Source organism: Macaca mulatta, chromosome 8 (assembly GCF_049350105.2).
Source record: "Macaca mulatta isolate MMU2019108-1 chromosome 8, T2T-MMU8v2.0, whole genome shotgun sequence".
Classification (NCBI taxonomy): Eukaryota; Metazoa; Chordata; class Mammalia; order Primates; family Cercopithecidae; genus Macaca; species Macaca mulatta.
The window spans coordinates 23,899,340-23,927,148 of NC_133413.1; the positions used below are offsets into that span (position 1 = coordinate 23,899,340).

Below are 27,809 nucleotides of genomic sequence, written 5' to 3' on the forward strand. Positions count from 1 at the left end.
AAGTGATCTACCTGCCTCAGCCTCCCAAGTGCTGGGATTACAGGCATGAGCCACCACGCCCAGCCACGTGTGCATGTTTGTGTATATTGCGTACTGGTGGGGATTGGGCTTCTGTCATACCTATCACCTAAATAGTGAACATTGTACTCAGTAACTTTTCAACCCTTGCCCCTCTTCTACTCACCCCCTTTTGGAGTGCCCAGTGTTTGCTATTTCCATCTTTATGTCCATAGGTACCCATTATTTAGCTCCCACTTATAAGTGAGAACATGTGCTATTTGATTTTCTGTTTCTGAGTACACTTAGGATAATAACCTCAAGCTCCATCCATGTTGCTGCAAAGGACATGATTTCATTATATTTTATGACTGCTCATGTATATTATTTCAGCCTTCAAAATTTTGTATGTTATTTATAATGATATAAATTATGCGGTTTTATTGTGTACTCTATCTCACTCAAAAATACGTACAATTCTTTGGTCCCAGCTACTCTGGAGCTGAGGTGGGAGGATCACTTGAGTCCAGGAGTTCAAGACCAGCCTGGGCAACATAGAGAGACCTTGTCTCTGAAAAATAAATAATATGCACCCACAAGCACACACATCCGGTTCTTCCACGTTAATGAGTATCTTGTGTTTCACATACTTCTGAATTAGCTGAAGGAATTAAAGGTAGCATCTTTTAATCCTCAGACCACCCTGCGTGGTCCGATTGAATTGGGCACTCAGCACTAGGCTCTTCAAAGGGAAAGGGTTTTCTTTCTTAGGACAGTACACAGTAAAAGAGTGGCACCCACGCTGTTCATCCAGTGCTCCAACCCCCAGTCCTGGTGTCAGATACTTCCACATTTGGGGCATTTCCCCTTGAGATGGCGGTGGCTAGCGACAAATGATGTGAACACGTCTCTTGGATTGTGGTTCGGCCACACAAGGCCCCACTGAAGTTCTACAGGTGGAGTGTGGGGTCCAGAAGGGGCTCAGGTCTTAGGGGTGTCATCTGAAAAAACAGAGATGGTGATGGGATGCTAGCTTTAGGAGCCCTCTGCCATGGCCACTTTCTGCCTCAGCTCTTCTGAAGCATTTCTTCTGTTCCCTTCCATTGGGGTAAACACTGATCTATCTCCCCAAAAACTGAGTCAGAAGTTGGACTTTGTTATTTGGCTCATCTACATTTAAGATCTAGTCAGAAAAAAATGCAGTCTTTACATCTAGAAAGCTTACATGAAAGAAAAAGAAAAATGCAGTCTTGATCACTGTTGGCCTGGAGACTTTATCTTGTGTATATTCCAGGGCGTGCATGAGGTTTCACTGGACAAGTAGAAACCATTCTAGGTATTCTAAGCAGAAAGAGTTAATACAGGAAGAGAAGTTTATAGACTCGTTGGAAGGCTGGAGGAATGAGCCAGAGGTTGAGCATCCAGGAATCAGAACCCCGTAGAACAGATGGTGAGGGAGCTACACTGTCTTCCACAATCAGGAGGGTGGAGACTCAAGCTCGACTGAGTTCTAGAACACAACACACTGCCACAGCTGCCAGCCAGGGATGAGGGAATCCCACAGCCCCAGCTGCCTCTGGGGAACCACACAGCTGTACCTGGACCCTGGCACACCTGAAGAAAGTGCCTGCTGTGTGCTAGGCACCCTGCAGGAGTTAGGAAAGCAGTGGTTAAACAAAGGGCTGTGGCCTGCTGGAGGAGCCTGTGCTCTAGTGAGGGAGACAGAGGATACGCTTAAGGAAGGAGGTTAAAAGGTGACAAGAGTTTGGGAACCTGCAGGGAGCAGGGGATTCTGGGTGGTGCCGGGCATGTTGCAGCAAGTAGGGTAGACCTCCTTGAGAAGGTATAGTTTGAGGAAGTGAACCAGCGGGATCAGATGCAGGTGGGGAGAGTGCTCTGGGCTGAGTGAAGAGTCAGAGAGACTGGCTGGAGCTGAGGGAGAGAGAGGGCTTTTAGGCCACCATAGGGACCTTGGCTTTATTCTTTTTTTTCTTTTCTTTTTTTTTTTTTTGAGACACAGTCATGCTGTGTCGCCCAGGCTAGAGTGCAGTGGCATGATCTTGGCTCACTGCAGCCTCCACCTCCCAGGTTCAAGTGATTCTCGTGCCTCCGCCTCCCGAGTAGCTGGGATTACAGGTGCCTGCCACCATTTTTGTATTTTTAGTAGAGTTGGGGTTTCACTAGGTTGGCCAGGCTGGTCTCGAATGCCTGACCTCAGGTGATACACCCGCCTTGGCCTCCCAAATTGCTGGGATTACAGGCATGAGCCACTACACCCGGCCCGGCTTTATTCTTAAAGTGACCTGGTGAGCTGGCCGGTGTGGGGGTGAGGCGAGAAGCAGGGCTGAGGGAGTCCCTGGGCAGTGGATGGCAGTGACTTGGCCAGGCCACTAACAGCAGAGGCACTGGGAAGTGATTGGATTCTAGATACTGATTTCAAGGGTAGCACCAGCATGATCTGCTGATAGATTCGATGTTAGGTGTGAGAGAGAGGAGAGTCAAGCTCATCCACAGCTCTGGCAGTGGAAAACGGCCAAAGTGAAGAAGGCGGCCTCAGGTTTACCTCCACCTTTCAAACCTCAACTGGTAAAACCTCATGCATGCCCAGAATGCTAGCACAAGAGATTTAGGGAAATGTGGGTATTTCGCTTTCTGTCCCCTGCAGTTCAGGTTCTCCGTATAAAGTGGTGGGAGTGGAGTGGTTGGTGGGTACCACCAGCCATATTCATGAGAGTTGGCATAAGGGTTCACAGTTTGAGTGAAGCATCCTGAGACTGTGCCGTGCTGCCAACACAGTTCTGTCCGATTCATTCCCTCAAAACAGTATATTCCCGATGAAAGCATGACCAGTACTTAAACTAGCTATATTCAGTGTGACTCTCAGACCTTTCCCCAGGGCAGGATGATCACAAGAATTCCTTTAGAAATGTCTCTTACATTGTACAACTCAACTTTAATGGTTATATTGGAATCCGTCTTTGTACTATAAAAATTCACCCAAGCGATCTCCCATTTCTGGGCTATTTAGTTTTTTTCTAGTTTTTCATCATTTAAAAAATGATGCAGCCTGGGGTGGTAGCTCACATCTGTAATCCTAACACTTTGGGAGGCCAAGGCTGGTGGATCAGTTGAGCTCAGGAGTTTGAGACCAGCCTGGGCAACACGATAAAACCCCATCTCTACCAAAAATACGAAACTTAGCCAGGCGTGGTGGCTTGCGCCTGCATTCCCAGCTACTTGAGGGGCTGAAGCGGGAGGATTCCATGAGCCCAGGAGGGGGAGGTTGCAGTGAGCCGAGACGAGATTGCACCACTGCACTCTAGCCTGGGTGACAGTGAAAGCTTGTCTCAAAAATAAAAATTAAAAAAAAAAAAAGATAAACAATCCTGTTAAATTGCCAGTGTCCTCAATTATTTCCTTAGGAGTCTCTACTTAAAATGGTTTTCCTGACCATCCTGGGAAACATAGCAAGACCTGGTCTCTAGGAAAAAAAAAAAAAATTTTTTTTAAATTAACTGGGTGTGGTGGTATGAGCCTATAGTGCCAGCTACTCTGGAGGCTGAGGTGCGAGGATCAGTTGAGCCCAGGAGTTTGCTAAGTCCTATCCTATGAGATTTTTAAGGCTTTTGATAGATTTTTCCCTCCAGAATGTTTGCATCTATTCTCATGTGCATCAGCAGTGCATTTGTAGTTAAATGTGTAATTAATGTTCTGTTTTTAAAACTGTACAAATGTTGGGCCAGGCGCCGTGGTTCCTGCCTGTAATCCCAGCACTTTGGGAGGCCAAGGTGGGTGGATCACTTGAGGCCAGGAGTTTGAGACCAGCCTGGCCAACATGGCGAAACCCCATCGCTACTAAAAATAAAAAATTAGCTGGGCCCGTGGTGGCACGTGCCTGTAATCCCAGCTACTCGGGTAACTGAGGCCCGAGAATTGCTTGAACTCAGGAGGCGGAGGTTGCAGTGAGCTGAGATCACGCCACTACACTCCGGCCTGGTGACAGAGTGAGACTCTGTCTCAAAAAAAAATACATATATGTGTGTGTGTGTGTGTGTACAAATGTTGGGCCAGGCGCCATGGTTCCTGCCTATAATCCCAGCACTTTGAGATGGATATTGGCCGAGGTGGGCGGATCACCTGAAGTCGGGAGTTCAAGACCAGCCTGACCAACATGGAGAAATCTCTAAAATACAAAATTAGCCAGGTGTGGTGGCACATGCCTGTAATCCCAGCTACCCAGGAGGCTCAGGCAGGAGAATCACTTGAACCTGGGAGGTGGCGATTGAGGTGAGCCACGGTCACACCATTGCATTCCAGCCTGGGCAACAAGAGTAAGACTTTGTCTCAAAAAAAAAAAAAAGAAAAGAAATGCACAAAATTATGGTAAATGCATAATTTTTATTAAATATATAAACTGATATAATGTGAGTGCTGAAGAAAAAGTTCTTATTTCTATGGAAACTAAGGTAAAGGCTTTGGCAAGATTAAAGGTGAGGCTGGGCGCAGTGGCTCACGCCTGTAATCCCAGCACTTTGGGAGGCTGAAGCGGGCGGATCACTTGAGGTCAGGAGTTTGAGACCAGCCTGACCAATATGGTGAAACGCTGTCTCTACTAAAAATACAAAAATTCGCTAGGTGTGGTGGCACAAGCCTGTAAATCCCAGCTACTTGGGAGGCTGAGGTAGGAGAATCACATGAACCCAGGAAGTAGGGGTACAGTGAGCCGAGATCGCTCCACTGCACTTCAGCCTGGGCAACAGCGAGACTCTCTCTCTCTCTCAAAAAAAAGATGTGATAGAGGCTCTTGGTTGTTCCTTAATATCCAAATATCCACTCTTTTCTTCTTCCATGATAGTAAGCCTTGACTTTTAGGAGGGCACGTACTCATTCAATACAAAGACCACATTCTCAGCCTCTTTTGAGGGCAGAGGTGACTCTATCATTACTTTCTGGACAATAGTATGTAATCATAAACATGGGGCAGTGCTAAGGTTTGGATGTTTGTGACCTTCCAAAATTCATGTTGAAATTTAGTTCCCAATGCAGCAGTACTAAGAGGCAGGACCATTAGGAGGTGATCAGACCGTGAGGGTTCCCACCTCGTGGATGGGATTAGTGCCCTCATAAAAGGGCTTGAGGGAATGTTTGTCCCCTTTCCACCTTCCACCATGTGAGGACACAGCAACAAGGCGTCATGCTTGTCATGCTTGAAGCAGAGAGGGCAAGCCCTCAACAGCCACCAAATCTGCTGGTATCTTGATCTTGGACTTCCCAGCCTCCAGAACTGTGAGAAATAAATCTCTATTTACAGATTACCCAATCTGTGGTATTTGTAACAGCAGCCAGATGGACTAAGACAGGATGCTCCCAGGAGCTTTCCTTAAAGGAAACATGATACATGCCTCGGTTACTTGGCAGGGGTGGGGGAATTATGAACCTTTATTTAACGATTTTTAAAAATAAATAAAACATAAACTACCGTTCTCCTTGTCTGTTTACTCTCCCATTTCCCTTTCCTATATCCTCAAGCCTCCAACGCCTCTCCCCAGTTCTCACTCTCAGCTGAGGACACTGCTTCTTAATGCATTAAGAAAACAGAAGCAATCGGCCAGGCATGGTGGCTCATGTCTGTAATCCCAGCACTTTGGGAGGCTGAGGCAGGCGGATGACCTGAGGTCAGGAGTTTGAGACCAGCCTGGCCAACACGGTGAAACCCCATCTCCACTAAAAATACAAAAATGAGCCAGGCATGGTGGCACACACCTGTTATCTCAGCTACTCAAGAGGCTGAGGCACGAGAATTGTTTGAACCCGGGAGACGGAGGTTGCAGTGAGCCAAGATTGCGCCGTTGCACTCCAGCCTGGGTGACAGAGCAAGACTGTGTCAAAAAAAAGAAAAATAGAAGCAGTCGGAGAGGGTGTGGTTCCCACTACCACATCTTGAGTCTGTGTCCAGGTGCCTGTTCTTGTCTCCTATTCCTATGGATGAACTGTTTGGCTGGGTGTGGTGGCTCACGCCTGTAGTCCCAGCATTTTGGGAGGCCAAGGTGGGCGGATCACCTGAGGTCGGGAGTTTGAGACCAGCCTGACTAATATGGAGAAACCCTGTCTTTACTAAAAATACAAAATTAGCTGGGCGTGGTGGCAAATGCCTGTAATCCCAGCTACTTGGGAGGCTGAGGCAGGAGAATTGCTTGAACCCGGGAGGCAGAGGTTGCAGTGAGCCAAAATCGTGTCACTGCACTCCAGCCTGGGCAACTAGAGCGAAACTCAGTCTCAAAAAAAAAAAAGAAAAGAAAAGAAACCTATGGATGAACTGTCTGCTCTTCCCTGAGACCAGACCCTTCTGTGGGCCTTAGATCCCATTCCCTGTTGTCCACTCAAAGGATACGGCTCCAGCAAACACCTCCCTCACCCACTCACCCACACATATGGATCCCCTTCACACACATACAGACCACTCCCATATTCACCCTCTCTCCACACATACAGCCCCACAGGATACAAAACAGTAGTCCCCTCCTATCTGCAGGGGACAAGTTCCAAGACCCCCAGTGGATATTTGAAACTGGAAAGCACTGAGCTGTAGATATACTGTTTTTTCCTACTCATACATACCTATGATAAAGTTTAATTTATAACTTAGCACAGTAGGAGATTAACAACAGCAGTAAGAAAAGAACAATTATAACAATATACTGTAATAAAAGTTATGTAAATGTGGTTCTCAACATCTTATTGTAGTCATCCTTGTGATGATGTGAGATGGTTGGTACAATGTCGTTGTGATGAGATGAAGTGAGGTGAGTGGCATGGGCACTGGGGCTTAGTGTTAGGCTACTGCAGGCTTTTGAAGATACATCAGTAGGAGGATCGTCTGCTTCGGGTGATCCTGGACCACTGAGCCATGACAGTGTGGATGGTTTATGTCAGGGGCTATGTGTGTGCCTCACTTCCTTTCCTGGCACTTCCTTATCTCTCCAGCTCTAAACATGGAATGTCCAGGGCTCTGGCCTTTCAAGGTTTCTCTTGTCCATCTACCCTGCTTCCCTCAGCAATCTCACCCAGAATCATGGCTTTAAACTTTCTATTTCTAGTGAGCTATGATCACAACACTGCCCTCCAGCCTGGGTGACAAAGCAAGATCCTGTCTCAAAAGGAGAAAGAGAATGGGGGAGGTGGATGGCTCACTGCAGCCTCGACCTCCAATACTCAACAATCCTGCCATGTCAGCCCCCTGAGTAGCTGGGATTATGGCTAATTAAAAAAAAAAAAAAAAAATAGAGGCAAGGTCTCACTTTGTTCCCCAGACTGGCCTTGAACTCCTGGGATCAAGAGATCCTCCCACCTCAGCCTCCCAAAGTGTTGAGATTATAGGCATGAGCCACCACACCCCGCATCTCTTTCTCCCTTTAAGAGGTCCAGTTACCTCTTTGAAAATTAGAATGGAACTCAGCTGTTCCCCTACTGTTAGTAGTTACTAAATAAAATCTGTCTTCACTGCTTTAACTGGTGTCTGGCTTTTTAATTTTTAATTTTTTAGAGATGTTGTCTGCAATGCAGTTGTGGTTATTGCTCACTGCCGCCTCGACCTCCCGAGTTAAAGTGATCCTCTCACCTCAGCCTCCTGAGTAGCTGGGACTACAGGCACACATCACCATGTCCAGGTAATTTTTAAAATTTTTTGGTAGAGGGGTCTCACTATGTTGCCCAGGCTGATCTCAAACTCCAGGCCTCAAGTGATTATCCTCCCTCAACCTCCCAAAGCACTAGGATTACAGGCATGAGAAGCTGTGCCCGGCCTGGCTTTGTTTATCTTTGACAATTCTAACAAACTTTAAAAAAAAAAAAAATCCTGAGACAGTTAGGGACATTTGTATATTGACTAGATATTTGATAATATTAAATGATTGTTGTTCATTCTTTTGAGCTGTGATAATGGTGTTGTGGTTACATTTTTCAAAATAATCCAAAGAAATTTGTCCAGACTATTAGCATCTCTCCCCACTTCCAGCACTACCACTCTCAGCCAAACATCCTTTTATCAGATTTTTACATTTGCCTCTTTTTATTTTATTTTATTTTATTTAGACAAAGGCACACATAGCCAGGCGCGGTGGCTCACGCCTGTAATCCCAGCACTTTGGGAGGCGGAGGCGGGCGGATCACCTGAGGTTGGGAGTTCGAGACCAGCCTGACCAACATGGAGAAACCCCGTCTCCACTAAAAAATACAAAATTGGCCGGGCGTGGTGGCACATGCCTATAATCCCAGCTACTAGGGAGGCTGAGGCAGGAGAATCGCTTGAACCTGGGAGGCGGAGGTTGCGGTGAGCCGTGATCGTGCCATTGCACTCCAGCCTGGGCAAACAAGAGTGAAACTCAGCCTAAAAAAAAAAAAAAAGGGCACACATCACCATGATATGAAATATAGAAAAATAATTTCTATATTTTTTTGTAGAGACAGGGTTTAGCATGTTGCCCAGGCTGATCTCAAACTCCTGGGCTCAATCAATCCTCCCGCCTTGGCCTCCCAAAGTGCTAGGATTACAGGGATGAGCTACTATGCCCGGCCCCATTTTGCCTCTTCAATGATACATCACCCGCTCCTACCCACCGCCAGTCTGTTCAGTCTGTTGCAGAAGTTAGCATGGGACCTTCCTGGGGCCCCAGGGGCCTCATGTCCCGCTCTCCTCCTGGGCCATCCCACTCCAGTGGCACAGGCCTTGCTACTTTTGTCTTGCAGCAGGCCAGTTCCAGGTGCAGGGCTTCCCCATTATTTTTCTCCCTGCGTAGAACTTGCTTTCCCCAGATAGCTGCATGTCTTGTTTCCTCCATTTCTTCAGGTCTCTGAGACTTTCTTGACCACCCTACATAAATTAGTAAGCTCCCATCCCTGACACTCTTTTTTTTTTTCTTTTTTTAAATTTTTAAGTTGTTATTTTTGTGAGACAGTCTCACTCTATTACCCAGGCTGGAGTGCAGTGGCGCTATCTCGACTCATTGCAACCTCCACCTCCTGGGTTCAAGCAATTCTTATGTCTCAGCCTCCCCAGTAGCTGGGACTACAGGCACGCGCCACCACACCTGGCTAATTTTTGTTATTGTGTTTTGTTTTGTTTTGTTTTTTGCAGTAGAGACGGGGGTTTCGTCATGTTGGCCAGGCTGGTCTTGAACTCCTGGCCTCAAGTGATCCACCCACCTCAGCCTCCCAAAGTGCTGAGATTACAGGAGTGAGCCGCGCCTGGCCTCTGACACTCTTTACACCCCTTTTCTTGTTTTCTTTTTCTCCGTAGCACTCGTCACCATCTGACATATCATGTATTTCCTTTTTCTGTCTGATATTCCCCCTAGAACACAAGCTATAGAGTAGAGATGGTTTTGTTCATGCCTGTATCCCCAGGACTTCTAATTTCTTGCCCAACTTATAGGCACCAAATAAGTTCTGGTTGAAAGAATAGAGGCATGACTATTATTGTGTGAATGCTGCAAGTATGCACTAAAGAATCCGTAACCACATTTCTGAGCATATAGGGAAAAAAAACTGATAATGGCAGGAAAGTCTCCTAGCTTCCTCCCGGCGGAAGAATGTCCGTCACTTTTCCAGGACACTGGCCTTATAGAGGAGGGCTTTGAGTCTATTCAACATTACAGTCCTTGTGGCTCCCCAAGCTGCATGTACAACAGGCACTGGTGTTTTACATCAATGTTCTATGAATGCTCATAAAGGCTGAAGGGGATTCTACCCACCGGTAAGTACTGCACATAGAGCAGTGCTAGGGTCTTCGGGACCCCACAACCCTAATGACCCCTTTGACCTAAGTCCTGCTGATTGATGATTTTGCTCATTGGGGCATGTGCCAAAGGGAGGCAACCATCACCTGGAGGTGCCTCTTGGGGGTTTTAGATTTGTTGTCTTCCCGACGTTAAGAGATACACCCCTTTTGAAAAGCAGCTCTTAATTTGCTGTTGGGTTCTCGTCAAAACCGAGCACTCATGTCTGTAATCCCAGCCCTTTGGGAGGCTGAGGCAGGAAGATCACTTGAGGCCAGGATTTTGAGACCAGCCTGGACAACATGCAAGACCCTCATCTCTACAAAAAAAAAAAATTAAAAATTCTCCAGGAGAGGTGGCATTCACTTGTAGTCCCAGCTACTTGGGAGGTTGAGGCGAGCGGATTGCTTGAGCTCAGAAGTTCAAGGCTGCAGTGAGCCAGGATCACACCACTGCACTCCAGCCTGGATGACAAGAGCAAGACGCTGTCTCTTAAAAAACCCTAAGCACCTTGCCGGGCGCGGTGGCTCACACCTGTAATCCCATCTCTTTGGGAGGCTGAGGCGGGTGGATCACGAGGTCAGGAGATCGAGACCATCCTGGCTAACACAGTGAAACCCTGTCTCTACTAAAAATACAAAAAATTAGCCGGGCAAGGTGGTGGGCGCCTGTAGTCCCAGCTACTGGGCAGGCTGAGGCAGGAGAATGGTATGAACCTGGGAGGTGGAGCTTGCAGTGAGCCAAGATCGTGCCACTGCACTCCAGCCTGGGCGACAGAGCGAGACTCTGTCTCAAAAACCAAACAAAGAAACAAAAAAACCTGAGCACCTGACAAAGGGTACACAGCACATCCTCATAAAGGCCTTGTGACTGATAGTCCCATTTTGGGGTGGCATGATTCCAACTCAAAGCTAACAATGTGGGAAGGGCCTGACAAGCCTCTCTTGTCCAATGGAAATGATACATTCAGTATGCAGCTGGCCTGGCCCTAGTGGCATTTTGGCTTTACATTTAAAAAAAAAAAAAGGCAGCTATTCTTCTAGGGGAAATTTTATCCTCCACCCCATAGCTCACAATCCACAAAGGTTCCCCTAAAAGCCTGTGCCTGGTTCACTGATGGCTTGGCTAAGCTGAAGTCAGTGCTGTCCACTGGGCTGCTGTGCGGAATGGAAAGCAGATATGGTCGTTCCACTTGGTAGGCAGAACTCACAGCTATTCTCATAGCCCAGGTCAGTCCTCTTTGATGAACCTCCTGTTATATTTTTACTGACTCAGGCTGCTGACAATGACCTAGCTCCTTAGTTGTGCCACTTGGAAAACTACAAACTGGCAGATTAAATATTTCTCTAGCCTGGTATGGGTGCACACCTGCAGTCCCAGCTATTTGGGAGGCTGAGGTGGGAGAATCACTTGAGTGCAAGAGTTAGAGGCTGCAGTGAGCTGTGACTGCACCTGTAAACAGTCACTGCACTCTAGCCTGGGCAATATAGTGAGGCACATGTCTAAAAGTAATACTTTTTAAAAAAAGATTTATGTCAGCTGGGTACAGTGGTTCACGCCTGTCATCCCAGCACTTTGGGAGGCCAAGTCAGGCGGATCACCTGAGGTCAGGAATTCGAGACTAGCCTGGCCAACATGGTGAAATCCCATCTCTACTAAAAATACAAAAATTAGCTGGGTGTGGTGGCGGGTGCCTGTAATCCTAGCCACTTCAGAGGCTGAGGCAAGAGAATGGCTCGAACCTGGGAGGCAGAGGTTGCAGTGAGCCAAGATTGCACCATTTCACTCCAGCCTGGACCATAAAGCAAGACTCTGTCTCAAAAAAAAAAAAAAGATTTTTGTCTTTTTTGGGCTTGTCTTTGGCCACGAACTGTGGAAACAAATTGCAGCTGCTGATTGAACTGTCTTGGTCGATCTAGGTGCCCATGGTAAGGGTGTATTCTCTGATGAGACCAACTGGAATCAAGGTGCCAATTGAGTCTGCACCGCCCAGACTAACACCTTTGCTTTCTGGATCGATCATTGTACCAGACATGGCAGCACACCCCCCACAGACTGGGCACCCAGTAGAGGACTCTGCTTCAGATGCACAAGCTATCACTGCATGCCAGACTTGCGACTCCTAATAAAAGGAGTAACAGGCGAGCTGTTTGTCCCTGGGGAGGAGGCTGCATTGCACAGGGTGTGGCAGTTGAGTCCATCCAACCTTTGAACCCCTTTTGGGGCTTCTGGCTCACTGCTGTTGACACTTTTTCAGGTTACAGTGCTGTTGTCCTGGTCCAATCAACTGATTCTGGCACATGAAACTAACTTTGAGGTGCTTTAAACTAATCTTCGTCATACTTCTGGCTTTCTGGACATTGCAGTCTAACAACCTTTTATGGCAATGGGCACAACGTCGTCAATGGGACTTTTGGACTGCCCATCATCCACAGGTATCCAGTATTTTCTATTTTTTATTTTTTTAGAGACAGGGTTTCTCTCTGTTGTCCGGGCTAGAGTACAGTGGTGTGATCATAGCTCAGTGTAGCCTTGAATTCCTGGGCTCAAGCGATCCTTTTGCCTCAGCCTTCCAAGTAGCTGGGACTTACAGGCATGTGCCACCACATTCAGCTAATTATTTTTATTTATTTTTTTTTTTAGAGAATGAGTCTTTCTATGTTACCCAGGCTGGTTTTGACTCTGGGCTCAAGTCATCCTCCCACCTCAGCCTCCCAAAGTGCTGGGATTACACACATGAGTCACTGGGCCCAGCCATCTAGTATTGTTGAGTGTTGGAACAGCCTCCTCAAAAATCAGCTCAATACAATTTCTGACTCTGCCTCCATTGCCTTTTCCTGGTCCCTATATATTAGTAAGATAGTTTGGTCCCTGAATATGACCATTCATAGAAAGACAGCCTTCCCTCTTGACCACTGCCTGGGTACTAATCAAGATGAAAAGTGGGGATGTTCTATAGAACTATTTTGAAAATTCAGGATTTGCTTCTGGGCACGATGCTTCTTTCTTTCTCCTAATGGGAGCCGCATCCCACCTGGTTAGTTCACCCCGTGGTGGCTGCCCAGCCAAAAGGGGGCCTAGGGGACTCAACTTCAATGCCGATTAAGTGTGTGTGTGTGTGTGTGTGTGTGTTTAATATTAACTCTTTATATAATTTGTTAACATTCAAACTAATTATGAGTAATATCAAGTATGACAATCTGGGCTAGGCATGGTAGCTCATGCCTATAATCCCAGCACTTTGGGAGGCCGAGGCTGGCAGATCACCTAAGGTCAGGAGTTCGACACCAGCATGGCCAACATGGTAAACCCCATCTCTACTAAAACAATACAAAACTTAGTTGGGCATGGTGGTGGACACATGTAATCCCAGCTACTCAGGAGGCTACGGGATGACAATTGTTTGAACCTGGAGGAGGAGGTTGCAGTGAGCCAGGATCGCACCACTGCGCTCCAGTCTGGGCAACAGAGCAAGACTCCATCTCAAAAAAAAAAAAAGGTATGACAATCTGATTTTGATTTTTTTTCTCCAAGAATTTTGTCCCCCAAACTGAAGAACAATTCTGTGTGAGACCACAGTTCTCAAACTGTGTCCTGAGGCACCCAAGGTGCCACAGCAGAAAGCCCCATGGAGCACCAGAGAATATTTTAAATTTTTAAGGGAAACATGATGATACTCAACATCTGTAGGAAATCATGCAAACTGCTATGAAAAGATAGATCATGGTTTCAACGTTAGATTATTATCCTTTAGATAACATTCTAACTTCGTGAAGTTGGACTTTCTGCAGTTGCTGTGATAAAAAGTAAATATTGTATGAATACCAGTGTAGAGGAAATAAGTGTGGTGGTGTCCAACCTGATACCAAGGTTTCAGCAGCTCCCAGCACATCCCATTAGCAAGTAGTTGTGGTTACTTAAGAATGGGATAAAAGTGCCAGGCGCAGTGGCTCACGCCTGTAATCCCAGCACTTAGGGAGGCTGAGACAGGCGGATCACGAGGTCAAGAGATCGAGACCAGCCTGGCCAACATGGTGAAACCCCCTGTCTCTACTGAAAATACAAAAATTAGCTGGGTGTGGTGGCACGTGCCTGTAGTCCCAGCTACTCGGGAGGCTGAGGCAGGAGAATCGCTTGAACCCTGCAGGCAGAGGTTGCAGTGAGCCGAGATCACACCACTGTACTTCCGCCTGGCCACAGAAAGAGGCTCCATCTCAAAAAAAAAAAAAAAAAAAAGGGATAAAAGTATTATTTTTATTTCAACTCATATGTGTTCTTTCTTTCAAATGGCTACTAAGTTGTGAAGACATGAATATGTATCAAGACATTTAGACCTAACTATTTAATTAATGAAATTGGGCCGGGTGCAGTGGCTCACACCTGTAATCCTAGCACTTTGGGAGGACTTTGGGAGCCCGAAGCGGGTGGATCACTTGAGGTCAGGAGTTCGAGACCAGCCTGGGCAACATGGCAAAACCCCGTCTCTACTAAAAATATCCCCAAAATAATTAGTCCAGTGTGGTGGTGTGCGCCTGTAGTCCCAGCTACTCAGGAGGCTGAGGCAGGAGAATTGCTTGAGCCCAGGAGGCAGAGGCTGCAGTGAGCTGAGACCATGCCACTGCACTTCAGCCTGGGTGACAGAGCATGACTTTGTCTCCAAAAAAAAAATAATAACAAATAATGAAATTGTTAGGTATTTCTTTTGGCCTGGATTTCTAGGGAAAAAATGGCCTTGTCCTTCTTGTACCTGACCCTTAGGCCTGGGTGTGACAGAAGGTTAATTTATAGCTACTGGAATGAGACACCGTGGAGGGAGAGTAATGACTTTGGCCAGGAAGGGACCACAGGGACCACCTCAGTCCCTGGGAGATATGGGAGAGAGGAGGACAGTAATGATCTTTGTCTATCAGAACTGGTTCTGGAGCCTCCTTACAAAGGAAAATACCCTGGTTTTCTCAAACTGTTGCAAGCCCCTTATTTTATTTTTTTGAGACAAAGCCTCACTCTGTCGCCCAAGCTGGAGGGCAGTGGCGCGATCTTGGTTCACTGCAACCTCCACCTCCTGAGTTCAAGTGATTCTCCTGCCTCAGCCTACAGGCGTGTGCCACGATGCCTGGCTAATTTCTTCTGTATTTTTAGTAGAGATGGGGCTTCACCATATTAGCCAGGCTGGTCTCATACTCCTGACCTCAGGTGATTCACCTACCTCAGCCTCCCAAAGTGTTGGGATTACAGGCATGAGCCACCACGCCCGGCCCCATTACATTTAATTGGCTGCTGAGTCTGCCAGCCCCTGCCAGACCACTCTGACCTTGATTTGACCATCATCCTCCTTCATCTTAGCTAAAAGTTTGCTGGCATCAGCAGGGGCTGGACCTGGACCTATCTCTTGCACCTTCCCATAAAACACCAATCAGCACCTCCAGATGCCTTCCTCACCCCCATTCCTTTAGCCATTCTTCAGCCATTCCACTGAGTGGATGAATGCCACTGGCTGGTGGTGTGGATAAATACAGCAGGGTGAGCTGGCTACCTTCTTGTAGTTCCTTCAAAAATAAGGACCAGGCTGGACATGGTGGCTCATTCCTGTAATCCCAGCACTTTGGGAGGCTGAAGTGGGTGGATCATTTGAAGTCAGGAGTTTGAGACCAGTCTGACCAACATGGTGAAACCCCGTCTCTACTAACAATACAACAAACAAACAAACAAACAAAAAAACAAAATTAGCTTGGTGGCAGTGGAGCATGTCTGTAATCCCAGCTACCTGGGACGCTGAGGCGGGAGAATTGCTTGTGCCTGGGAGGTGGAGGTTGCAGTGAGCTGAGATTACACCACTGCACTCCAGCCTGGTCAACAGAGTGAGACTCTGTCTCAAAACAAACAAACAAACAAAAAACAAAGAACAAAAATAAGGACCATATCCAGTTTTTTGAACTGGTCTAGGAACCCTAGAGCTACAGACTTTCTGGGAGGCTATGTTGGAGGCACTGTCAACCTGTGCCTACCCAGCTGATGTAACATCCTACTTGGGGGGCCCAAAAATGATAAACAACACGTTTTTTTCCCAGGACCACCATGAGCACCCTTGGTATGTGGAAGCTAGGCATTAATTTGCCTCCTTCTGTAAATCACGGTGACTTAAACCTTATAGTGAGTGGTAAGAGACCTTAAGGAAACACCACGAGTAGATTGTATGACCCTCGGACAACTGCAGAGATCTCGTCAAATGAGGCTACCCTAAACTGCTCAGAGGTAACTGACTTGTTATTTATGTATACTCTATGGGGAGTTATCCTTATAATGGGAGTCATCCAATCAGAAAAGGCAGTATGAAATTTATCCCTGAATTTCACTGAAGTGACCAGTGATACCATCTTGGCTCTCAAAGGTATTAGGTCAAAAAAACTTTGCAGTTCTTGACAAAAGCCTGGTCCATAATAAGCCCTATGTAAGTATTTGTTAAACGAACAGCAAATACAAAATATAGGCAATATATTTTGTATTAATATATAGCAAATACAAAATATAGGCAAATACAAAATAAAGGCAATAAAGCATATTATCTGTGTCAATCAAATCTTTCACAGCCTTTCTAATTTTTTTTGGTTTGCTTGATTGGTCAATTACTGAGAACTTGTTGTCTCCTATTATGTTGGCAGATTTTTCTACTTCGTATTAATCGGCTTTTGCCTTATATATTTTGATGCTATGTCATTAGCTGCATGTAAATGTAGAATTGTTTTAACTCCTTGAATCTTGTCATTATTAAGTGAGCCCCTTTTTCTCTAATACTACTTTTTGCTGTAAGGTTTTCTTTGTCTGATACTGACATGGCGACTCCAGCTTGCTTGCTTTTTGAGGGGGTTAGTGCTTGCTTGATTTTATTTATTCTTATTTTTTAGAGAGACGGGATCCCACTCTGTCACCCAGGCTAGAGTGCAATGGCAGGATCCTAGCTCACTGTAACCTCAAATTCTTCTGCTCAAGCACTCTTCTCGCCTCAGCCTTCCAAGTAGCTAGGACTACAGGCATGCATCACCACACCCAGCTAATTTTTTTTTTTTTTTTTTTTTTTTTTTTTTTTTTTTTTTGTAGAAATGGAGTCTCACCAGGTTGCCTAGGCTGGCTTTGAACACCTAGCCTTAAGTCATCTCCCATCTCCCAAAGCACTGGGCCTATGTTTCACCATCTGAATTTCAACCTTTCTCTATCATTGTATTTTATGTCTACTTATGTCTATCTGTACCTACTAAACGCTATATAGCAAGATTTTTGTTTTTAAAATCCAATCTGATAATCTGTGTGTTTTCTTTTTTCTTTTTTTTTTTTTTTTGACACAGAGTCTGCTCTGTTGCTCACACTGAAGTGCAGTGGCATGATCTCAGCTCACTGTGACCTCCGTCTCCTGGGTTCAAGTGATTATCCTGACTCAGCCTCCTGAGTAGCTGGGACTACAGGCACATGCCACCATGTCCAGTTAATTTCTTTCTTTCTTTTATTTTTTTAGTAGAGAGAGGGTTTCACCATGTTAGCCAGGCTGGTCTTGAACTCCTGAGCTCAAGTGATCCACCCACCTCAGCCTCCCAAAGTGCTGGAATTACAGGGTGAGCCACCGCGTCTGATCAATCTCTACATTTTGCCTGGAAAGTTCGACATATATATTGTAATTACTAACACGGTAGAATTTATTTCTGTCACTTATTTTATGTTTCCTTTCTGTCCAGATTTTTCTGTGATAAATTTTTATTCTTCTTTGCCTTTTTGTTTAGATTAATTTTTTCTCATTTGTTTTTCCTCCACTGAATGGAAATATATAGATTTTATTTCTTAAAAAAAAAAAAAAATTGAGACAGGGTCTTGTTCTGTTGCCCAGGCTGGAGTGCAGTGGCATGATCACAGCTCACTGCAGCCTCAAACTCCCATGCTCAAGGAATCTTCCCACTTCAGCCTCCCTAGTAGCTGGGGCTACAGGCGTGTGCCACCATGCCCAGCTAATTTTTTTTCCTTAATTTTTTGCAGAGACAGGGTTTCACCATGTTGTGTAGGCTCACTTTATTTCTTTAAAAAATTTTAATGTGCATACTTAGTGAGTGTAGAGTTAATTCTTATTACCCTCCTCCAGAACCTTATAATGCTTTTATTATAATTATCTCTCTCCTGACTTATATGCCTATTTTTCTTAACCTCTTGGCTCTATCATTTTTTTTTTTTTTGGCTTTTTAAAAACTTCATTGTATTGGACATCTCTATGAACCTTTGCACATCTTCTCAGTCTTACCTTTCTCTTTATTTAGGCAGCACTGTGTTGACCAGTTCTCTGTGGGTACCCACCAGGTCTACACAGATACAACATGATAGTACTTAACCTCAGGCTTGCTCTGTGCATCTTCTCCCTTCTTCCCTGAGACTTTCATGTTGACGACAAGGCATGGAACAGGATGGGAACACCATGGTGCAACTACAAAGTACCGGGGTTTTAACATTCCTTGAGGTATGTCTTTGACCAAAGGAAAGGAGAGAGTCAATGGTACAAGCATCCTCCTTGCTCCTGTAGGATAGGTAGTCTTGCCATGGACTTCATATGGCTTCTCAAATGGTCCTGATGGATACAGCAACCAGATCATTGTAGCAGTGGCCAACTTCCTAATGCATCTTTGAGTAAGCTCTCCCTCCCTCCCTGCATCATTCCCCTGTCCCTCACTCCTAGTCCCTGGGATCACACTCTCCAGTCAAATACTTGCACTTAATCTTTGTCTCAGGCCCCACCTTCTGAGGATCTAGGCTAAGTCATCCATCTATTGCACACTATTATTACCCCTTTATTCAGTCACTTACTACACTCATGATTCCTTTTTTCTTCCCAGACTTTCCTTCTGGGGGCTTTTTTTCTTCTTCTTCTTCTTTTTTTTTTTTTTTTTTTTCTCTTTTTAACAGAGTCTTGTTCTATTGCCCAGGTTGGAACACAAAGGCATGATCTTGGCTCACTGCAAACTCCACCTCCCGAGTTCAAGCGATTCTCATGCCTCAGTCTCCCAAGTAGCTGGGATTACAAGCATGCTCCACCATGCCTGGCTAATTTTTGTATTTTAGTAGAGACAGGGGTTCACCATGTTGCCCAGGCTGGTCTCAAACTCCTGGTGTCAACTGATCTGCCTGCCTAGGCCTCCCAAAGTGCTGGGATTACAGGGTGAGCCACCTCAGCTGGCCCATTTTGCTTTATCTTCATGTTAAGAAATTTCATTAGAGAGGGTTTGTTGGAGGTAAATCTGTCAGTTTATGTTTCTTTGAAAATGCTTTATTTTACCCTTGTTTTGGAAATAAAATTTCACTGGGTATACAATATCTAGGTTGACAGGTTTTTTTCCCTTAGTCTCTCAGGCCTGTGGATATATTGTACCACTGTCTTCCAGGATTTTTCTATTAATATTACTAAGTCCACTTTTCACTCATTTATAGATAATGTTTTTTTTTTCTTTATGACTGCGTTTTTAGATCTTTTCTTTGCCTTTGGTATTCTGCATTACAATGATGATGTGCTGAGTGTAGATTTCTTTTTACTTCTCTGTTTCAGAGTCACTGGTCTTCTTGAAGCTAAAGATTTGTATCTTTCATCAAATCTAAAAAGCTCATACCCATTAAATCTTTGAATATTGCCTTTCCTCTTTTTTCTGTGTTATCTCCATCTGAAACTTTATTGGGCCTTTTCACTCTGTTCTCTGTGTTTTTAGCCTCTCATGTTTTCCATCTCTGTCTCTGTGCTACATTCTAGGTAAATATTTCAGCTGATCTTCTAATTCATTATGTCTCTTTTTAGTTGTGTATATTCTCTTGTGTAATTTTCCTTGAAGTGTTTAATTTCTATCACATTATTCATTTTTATAAGTTCTATTTTGGTTCTTTGCCAAACTTGCCTCATCAATTTTGGGTACCTTTGCTTTTTTTTTTTTTTTTTTTTTTGAGATAGGGTCTCATTCTGTTGCCCAGGCTAGAGTGCAGTGGCGCAATCAGAGCTCACTGCAGCCTCGACCTCCCAGGCTCAAGTGATCCTCCTACCTCAGCCTCCCAAGTAACTGGAATTACAGGCATGCACCACCATTCCTGGCCAATTTTTTTTTTATTACTATTTTTTTGTAGATAGCATTTTGCCATGTTGCCCAGGCTGGTCTCAAACTCCTGAGCTCAAGCGATCTGCCCGCTTCAGCCTCCTGAAGTGCTGGGGTTACAGGTGTGAACCACTGCACCTGGCCTGCCTTTGCTCTTTACTCATTGTTGCAATTGCCACCTTTATTTCTTGAAACATATTGTTTCATATTTATGAAATATGCTATATATTTATATTCTGTGTTCAGTGACACTATTTTTTGAAATATTTCTGGATCTGGTTCTGTTCACTGTAGTTTCTGTATGTTATTTTGTGGTGTTTCTTTTTGTTTTTGGTTTGGGTTTTTTGAGACAGAGTCTCATTCTGTCGCTCAGGCTGGAGTGCAGTGGCACGATCTCAGCTCACTACAACCTCCACCTCCCAGGTTCAAGCGATTCTCCTGCCTCAGCCTCCTGAGTAGCTGGGATTACAGGCGTGTACCACCATGCCTGGCTAATTTTTCTATTTTTAGTAGAGATGGGGTTTCACCATGTTGGCCAGGCTGGTCTCAAACTCCTAACCTCAAGAGATCTGCCCACTGCGGCCTCCCAAAGTGCTCTGCTTGTTTTTTAATGTGCGTTTTTTAAAAAAATACCTCTATTAAGATATATTTTAGGCCGGGTGTGGTGGCTTATGCTTTAATCCCAGCACTTTGGGAGGCCACGGCGGGTAGATCATGAGGTTAGGAGTTCGAGACCAGCCTGGCCAACATAGTGAAACCCTGTCTCTACTAAAAATACGAAAATTAGCTGGGCATCGTGACGGGAGCCTATAATCCCAGGTACTTGGGAGGCTGAGGCAGGAGAATTGCTTGAATCCAGGCGGCGGAGGTTGCAGTGAGCCAAGATCACACCATTGCACTCTAGCCTGGGTGACAGAACTGGACTCCATCTCAAAAAAAAAAAAAAGATGTATTTTACATATCATATAATTTATCCTATTCAATAATTTTTGGTAAATTTAATGAGTGGTGCAAACATTGCCATAAATCAGTTTTTGAACATTTTTGTCACCCTAATAAAAGCCCTCATGCACATTTACAGTTCATCCTAATTCCCACCCTCAGACCCAGGCAGCCATTAGTTTACATTCTGTCTCTATAGATTTATCTTTTCTAGACATTTCACATAAATGGAATCATACAATATGTGGTCTCTTATGTCTGGTTTCTTTCATTTAACATATTTTTGGGGTTTATCCATGCCACAGCAGTTTGTTCCTTCTTATTGATTAATCCATCCATTGTGTGAATATATACCACATCTTTATTCCTTTTTTCCTTTTTTTTTTTTTTTTTTTTTGAGATGGATTTTTGCTCTTGTTGCCCAGGCTGGAGTGCAGTGGCACGATCTTGGCTCACAGCAACCTCCACCCTCCGAGTTCAAGCGATTCTCCTACCTCAGCTTCCTGAGTGGCTGGAATTACAGACACCCGCCACCACACCCAGCTAATTTTTTGTATTTTTAGTAGAGATGGGGTTTCATCATGTTGGCCAGGCTGGTTTCAAACTCCTGACCTCAGGTGATCCACCCGCCTTGGCCTCCCAAAGTGCAGGGATTACAGGCATGAGCCACCGCACCTGGCCTCTTTTTTTTTTTTTTTTTTTTTTTTTTTTTTGACGTATCCCCATTGTTAAGCATACAAATTTCCGTTTATTCATTTACCAATTGATGAACATTTAGGTGAAGTTTTTGGCAATTATCAGTAATGCTGCTGTGAACATTTGCATGCAAGTTTTGTGTGGACATGTTTTCATTTTTCTTAGGTAGCTACCAAGAAGTGAAAATTTGATTCCTACAGTAATTTTTTGTTTAACTTTTTGAGAAACTGCCAAATGTTTCCCAAATAAGCTGCATCATTTTACATTCCCACTGGCAATGTAAGAGGGTTCCTGTTCCACCACATCCTTGCTGACATCTGTTATTCTATTAGTCAGACAGGCCTGCCATAACAAATTACCACAGACTGGGTGGCCTCAGCAACATACATTTTCTTCACAGCTCTGGAGGCTACAATTCTATGATCAAGGTGCTGGCAAATTTGATTTCTGGTGAGTACCGTCTCCCTAGCTTATAGATGGCTGCCATCTTGCTGTGTCCTCACATGGCCTTGTCTCTGTGCTTCCATGAAGAGAGACGGATAGAGATAGAGAGAGATCTCATGTATCTTTCTCTTCTTATAAGGACACAAATCCTATCAGATTAGAGCTCCTCTTTACCTCATTTACAGCTCCTCTTTACCTCATTTACGTTAATTATCTCCCTACACACTCTGTCTCCACATACAGGGGATTAGGGCTTCAACATAGGTTTTGTGAGGAGGACACAATTCACTCCCTAACATTCCTCCCTCTGTCCCCCCACAAATTCATGTTCTTCTCACATGCAACACATTCGCCCCATCCTAACAGCCCCCAGAGTCTTATACCATTTCAGTATCAATTGCAAGTCTAAGATCTCATCTAAATAGGCCCTCCCTATCCATGGGTTCTGCATCCATGGATTAAACCAACCATAGATCAAAAATATTTGGAAAAAACAAAAAGGATGGTTGCATCAGTACTGAACAGGTGCAGACTTTTTTCTTGTAATTATTCCCTAAACAATACAGTGTAACAACTATTTATATAGCATTTACACTGTATTTGGTATTATAATTCATCTAGAGATGATTTAAAGTACACAGGAAAATGTGCATAGGTTATATGCAAATATAAAATATACCATTTTATATAAGAGACTTGAGTATCTGTGAATTTTGGTATCCATGGAGGGAGGTCCTAAAAACCAATACTCCGCAGATACTGAAGGACAAATTCCATTAAATTTTATGGCTCCAGTCAGGGGTGTTGGCTCACACCCATAAGCCACTGAATTCAAGACCAGCCTGGGCAACATGGCGAAACCCTGTCTCTACTAAAGGGCTTATTAGTTCCAACAAGAGCTGGTTGTTAAAAAGAACCCGGCGCCTCTCTCCCCTCTCTTTCTTGCTTCCTCTCTCTCCATGTGATCTCTGCACAGGCTGGGTCTCTTTGCCTTCTGCCATGAGTGGAAGTACCCCGAAGTCCTCACCAGATGTCCAGTCTTGAACTTTCCAGCCAGCATAACCATGAGCTCAATAAACCTCTTTTCTTTAAAAATTACCCAGCCTCAGGTATTCCTTTACAGTAACACTAAAGGGACTAATGGACTGACACAGGTCCACTCACATCTCTTGCGCCCCCGCCTTTTTTATTTCTGAGACAGAGTTTTGCACTTGTTGCCCAGGCCAAAGTGCAGTGGCTTGATCTCGGCTCACTGCAACCTCCGCCTCCCGGGTTCAAGCGATTCTCCTGCCTCAGCCTCCCGAGTAGCTGGGATCACAGGCACGCACCACCATGCCTGGCTAATTTTTGTATTTTTAGTAGAGACAGGGTTTCACCACGTTGGCCAGGCTGGTCTCAAACTCCTGACCTCAGGCCATCTGCCCACCTCGGCCTCCTAAAGTGCTGGGATTACAGGTGTGAGCCACCATGGCTTTTGCCCATTTTTTTGATTAGATTGTGTGTCCTTCTGTTATTCAGCCTGATGTGTTTTGTGAGCTCATATTTATTGATACCTTTTACATGGGAGTTTTGGGAGCCTGGTGTATTTCTCCTGAAAGGATTTCTAGTTCTCTCTGCCAGGAACCCAGACGTACTGCATAGGTCTACATTAAATGAAATCCTTCCTATAGGTTTTAGGCCCCACCAATAATGTAATTTTCTGCCCTTAATCTTGCTGTGGCTCTGGTGATCTTATTTTCTGAACAGCAACAACATCAACAACAACAGTAAATCAGAATACATGGTTGGAATAGAAATATTTATGGGGACCAAGTGCCCAGGGTATTTGGAGTCATGACTGCTTAGGAAAATTCAGATTATGTATAGTTATGGGGCAATTTTCACTCTGAATTTTAGAGACTGGCAGGGCCAGGTGGACAGAATTTGGTGTTATGACCTAATTTTGAGTTAAAAAAAAAATCTGCGGTGGCTCATGCCTGTAATCCCAGCACTTTGGGAGGCCGAGGTGAGCGGATCACGAGGTCAGGAGATCGAGACCATCCTGGCTAACACAGTGAAACCCCGTCTCTACTAAAAATACAAAAAAATTAACCAGGCGTGGCGGCGGGCGCCTGTAGTCCCAGCTACTCGGGAGGCTGAGGCAGAAGAATGGCGTGAACCTGGGAGGTGGAGCTTGCAGTGAGCTGAGATCGCGCCACTGCACTCCAGCCTGGGTGACAGAGCGAGACTCCGCCTCAAAAAAAAAAAAAAAATCTGTAATTTTCTCTTAGTGTAATATATGTACTCTTTTTGCCCCTTTCATTTTTAATTAACAAATAGCAATTACATATGGTTATGTGGTACAGTATAATATTCAGATATTTGTTTACATTGTGGAATTAAACCAAATTAATTAACATATCCATCTCACATACTCATCTTTTTGTGATTAGATTATGTGTGTCCTTTTTAATCAATATCCTAGGGATGGCTAATTAACAATTAAAGTATTCTGTTAGGGAATATAATCTCCAAGATATATTATTTTGAAAGATTCTAAATAGATTTCCATGTTTCAGAAAGCTTCAACCATTTTTATGTCCAATCAACAGCAAGACTATATGGATTTTCCTTTGGTTAAATAAGTAGTGTTCATGATGTCTGGATTGGCTAGAAATACTGTACAAAGGCCACCTACACGTGCACGGATGGACAGGATATAGAAATATAGGAAACTCAATGTGCCTACCCTTTGTGATGGTGCTCTTGGTTTAGATTCCCAAATAGAAGACATGTTCAGGAAATTATCTGAGGATTATTATTTCCTTACTTCAACTAGAGGATTTGCTGAATCCTGCCCCCAAAATATTGTTTCGTGTGTATACAATAAGCGTGTCATACAGAGTTTGGTCGGAGTTCGTAAAAGAACAGGGAGTTGGATCTTCATGAACGTTACAAAACAGTTTGTATAACTGTTTCTGACTGCACTTGCTACCATTAAGTATTTGCACAGGCAGGAGTATTGCGTACAACATAACATTGCAACAGTTGCAAGTTAAGAAGTTTGTGTGGTAAAGGAAGTGAAAATGTTAGATGATGGTAAACAAATACTGTCTAGGAACAGTGAAGGGGCATCGTGCCAACTGGATTCCTGAGTTGAAAATCATCCTGCTCCAATAATTTTCAGACTATCCTCATTCGGGAAGGAGAGAGAGGGCCCTTGTATGTGTGGATTAAAACAAGTAATGGGATATCTGAGACCTGGAAAAGGTAAGGTTAATCCTTCTCTAGTCCTATTCCATGCAGAGCCTTTGGATGTCACCATAGCATCCACCAAAGCCTTCAGAAGCTTGACCTCAACCACCCTGTAAAACCTGGGTGTGGGAGAGGGATGCAGTTATTTGCCAAAATGGTTGGGAGAGGGGCAGAAATCTTTCTTTGGGTAAAATCATTCTGTAGTTGCTCAAGTAACCACTAATAATCTGCTTCCTAGAAAGTTCTTCTTGGCTCACAGATTTAGGCATCAATAAATAACAATAGGCAACATTTATTGAGGGTCATCTTGTGCTAAGTATTTTACATACGTTATGTCATTATGTGTGTACATCTCCATTCAACCCTATGAATGGATGTTTTTAGTTTTTATCTCTGTTTTATGTATAAGGAAAGTGATGTGCAGAAATCATATGAATTAGGTGTCTGAATGCGCACTCAAGTTTACCTTTTTTTTTTCACCACCTGTATCGCTAATCCTCTAACTGGCAGGAATGGGGCAAGTCAATTTCAACACGCGAGTCTTAGGCTAAATCTGTTTATAAGAGTTGCCCCCAGAAAGGGAGTCAGGATCTCCAAACCCTAACACATTTTAACGCTGAGGGTCACAGAACTTCCAGCGCTCCTTCCGCACGAACCACCCCTGCACAGCGAACCTGCTGGAAAGGACGAGCCTCTCTTGTAGATGGGCCAATGAGATAGCTTGCTCTTGTGAACGACAGGTCCTGTGGCCAATGGGCTCGGCCCCGGCGGCCTCGAAGAGCGGAAATTGGCCCTGGAGCATGTGGGCCCTGGGGCGTGGGTTGAGCGCCGTCCTCTCCTGAGGCCCGTGGAGCCGGGCGAGTGGGACGAGGACTCGCGCCCAGGTGAGAGGACTGGCCCCGGTTGCGGCAGGCCAGGCAGGCCAAGGTCGCACCCGGGCGGGCAGGGTGGGCTTTTGCTCAAGCACGTGGGGTAGGCCGGCCTCCCGGGCCTCTCCCCTCCCCCTTCGGGGAGGTGCTGAGGGTTGCGGGTCGGGCGGGGACGGGAAGTCGTTATTCGAGGCCCGGCGCTGAGGCCCCAGAGAACGTGCTCAGGTGGGGGCGGCAGGGGAGGCCCAAGTGGACCTCTTATTTGGCCTGAAAGAGGAGATAGAACCCCCGGCAGGGCTGTGGCTTTGGGAAAAGGTGCGTTTCTCGGGGTGGAAAGGGGGTGGGATTCGCCTTCGGGGGCCTTGCTTCTGGTTAGGCCCGAGTCGTGAGGCCTCTGCACGGAGCGCGCACTCAGGGATGCGAGGGAGACAGGCCCAGCCCATCCTGGGTTCCTTTCCCGTTGAACCTTTCGGTCAGCCAAGTATCTGCTACCTGATCCCAGGGGAAACCCACCCTGGGAGAGGGCCTTGTGAGGGAGCTACCTGAATCTATAGAAGTGATGTTGGGGGTTGAGGGAAGCGTGGACAAGGAGGAAGATTCCAGATGTCACTTAAGGGAGGCTGTGCAGCGCTTCTGAGTATGTAGCTGTTAACATACTGATTGCTTGGGTTTCTTTGGGTGGTGTTGAGGAGGTGTGAGCAGAGTCCTGGCTCACCGAAAAGGGGTGTTAGCAGTTAAATATAGCCTTCAAGAAAGGGAGTCATATCTTGCATTTAGAGTGTGAAAGAGAATAGTTCAATACATTTTTCAGGTTCTTGAACTGTCTGCACTATGATGTGGACTTGGGAATTGTGTGTTAATATTTTCTTTAAATGTATGTGATTTCTCTGTAACTAATACTTAATACAGCTTTTTAATTTTATTTTTGTTTGTTTTGAGACGGAGTCTCACTCTGTTGCCCAGGCTGGAGTGCAGTGGTGTGATCTCTGCTCACTACAACCTCTGCCTCCTGGGTTCAAGCGATTCTCCTGCCTCTGCCTCCCGAGTAGCTGGGATTACAGGCGCACGCCACCATGCCTGGCTAATTTTTGTATTTTTAGTGGAGATGGGGTTTCACCATTTTGGTCAGGCTGGTCTTGAACCCCTGACCTTGTGATCTGCCCACCTCGGCCTCCCAGAGTGCTGGGATTACAGGCGTGAGCCATCATGCCTGGCCAAGACAGCTTTTTGAAAGTTAAGAAGAGGCTTCTCCCAGCATTTGGGGAGGCTGAGGTGGGAGGATCACTTGAGGTCAGCAGTTTGAGACCAGCCTGGGCAACATGGTAAGATCCCATCTCTACAAAGTTTTTTAAAAATTAGCTGGGTATGGGCCGGGCGTGGTGGCTCAAGCCTGTAATCCCAGCACTTTGGGAGGCTGAGGCGGGCGGATCACGAGGTCAGGAGATCGAGAACATCCTGGCTAACACCGTGAAACCCTGTCTCTACTAAAAAATACAAAAAAACTAGCTGGGCGAGGTGGCAGGCGCCTGTAGTCCCAGCTACTAGGGAGGCTGAGGCAGGAGAATGGCATAAACCTGGGAGGCGGAGCTTGCAGTGAGCTGAGATCCGGCCACTGCACTCCAGCCTGGGTGACAGAGCGAGACTCCGCCTCAAAAACAAACAAACAAAAAAATTAGCTGGGTATGGTGGCAAGTACCTGAAGTCCTAGCTACTTGGGAGGCTGAGACAAGAGGACTGCTTGAGCACAGGAG

General features: G+C 45.3%; 1 protein-coding gene and 3 long non-coding RNA genes across 16 annotated transcripts in view; 2 read left to right on the forward strand and 2 right to left on the reverse strand.

Moving 5' to 3' along the window:
- Positions 1-667: 667 nt before the first annotated feature.
- Positions 668-25,838, reverse strand: LOC144330746 (uncharacterized). The gene is made up of 2 exons (XR_013397167.1): positions 25,656-25,838; positions 668-998 (listed from the first exon to the last, which is right to left on the reverse strand). It is a non-coding gene; the product is annotated as an uncharacterized LOC144330746 (long non-coding RNA).
- On the forward strand, positions 1,382-4,787 carry LOC144330725 (uncharacterized). The gene is made up of 3 exons (XR_013397145.1): positions 1,382-2,046; positions 3,961-4,095; positions 4,526-4,787. It is a non-coding gene; the product is annotated as an uncharacterized LOC144330725 (long non-coding RNA).
- LOC144330744 (uncharacterized) lies at positions 11,250-14,018 on the reverse strand. Its single transcript, XR_013397165.1, has 2 exons — positions 13,011-14,018; positions 11,250-11,343 (listed from the first exon to the last, which is right to left on the reverse strand). It is a non-coding gene; the product is annotated as an uncharacterized LOC144330744 (long non-coding RNA).
- Positions 21,498-27,809, forward strand: part of PIWIL2 (piwi like RNA-mediated gene silencing 2) — a 91,930-nt gene continuing 85,618 nt past the window's right edge. For 2 of the 13 annotated variants that reach the window (XM_015144894.3, XM_077942623.1), the window contains exon 1: positions 25,968-26,073. The gene's annotated coding sequence lies outside the window, so the exon portion shown is untranslated. Of the gene's footprint in view, positions 21,962-25,639; positions 26,696-27,809 lie in introns of those variants that run through there. The other 11 variants (XM_015144896.3, XM_077942626.1, XM_077942618.1 and 8 more) reach the window with 10 other exon arrangements.